The sequence below is a fragment of the Meleagris gallopavo genome, unplaced genomic scaffold, assembly GCF_000146605.3.
Source record: "Meleagris gallopavo isolate NT-WF06-2002-E0010 breed Aviagen turkey brand Nicholas breeding stock unplaced genomic scaffold, Turkey_5.1 ChrUn_random_7180001858356, whole genome shotgun sequence".
Taxonomy (NCBI): Eukaryota; Metazoa; Chordata; class Aves; order Galliformes; family Phasianidae; genus Meleagris; species Meleagris gallopavo.
This window is the reverse complement of record NW_011124345.1, coordinates 17,047-17,579: the sequence shown is the minus strand read 5'-3', so window position 1 is coordinate 17,579 and position 533 is coordinate 17,047. Positions and strand designations below refer to the sequence as shown.

Here is a 533-nt window from a genome sequence, read left to right as displayed (position 1 = left end):
GAGCCTATTCCAGTGCTTAACTACCCTTTCTGTAAAGAAGTGTTTCCTGATATCCAGCCCAAACTTACACTGGCACAACTTGAGGCCATTTCCTCTCATCCTGTCACCAGTGAGAAGAGACCAACCCCACTCTCGCTGTAAGCACCTTTCAGATATTGGAAGAGAGCAATAAGGTCTCCCCTCAGCCTCCTTTTCCCCAGACTGAACAGCCCCAGCTTCTTCAGTCTCTCCTCATAGGACATATTCTTCAAGCCCTTCACAAGCCTTGTTGCCCTTGTCTGGACCTGCTCCAGCACTTCCTTTCTGTACTGAGGGGCCCAAAACTGAACACAGTACTCGAGGTGAGGCCTCACCAGTGCCGAGCACAGGGGCAGGATGACTTCCCTAGTCCTGCTCACCACACCATTCCTGATACAAGCCAGGATGCCATCGGCCTTCTTGGCCACCTGGGCACACTGCTGGCTCATACTCAGCCGTCTGTCCATCAGAACACCAAGGTCCCTTTCCATCAGGCAGCTTTCCAGCCACTCCTC

The 533-nt window shown here is 52.9% G+C and overlaps 1 protein-coding gene across 1 annotated transcript in view; it reads right to left on the bottom strand.

The window, feature by feature from the left end:
- HMGCR (3-hydroxy-3-methylglutaryl-CoA reductase) overlaps nt 1-533 on the bottom strand; it is an 18,548-nt gene that overhangs the window by 3,429 nt on the left and 14,586 nt on the right. The gene's annotated exons all lie outside the window — the stretch shown is intronic.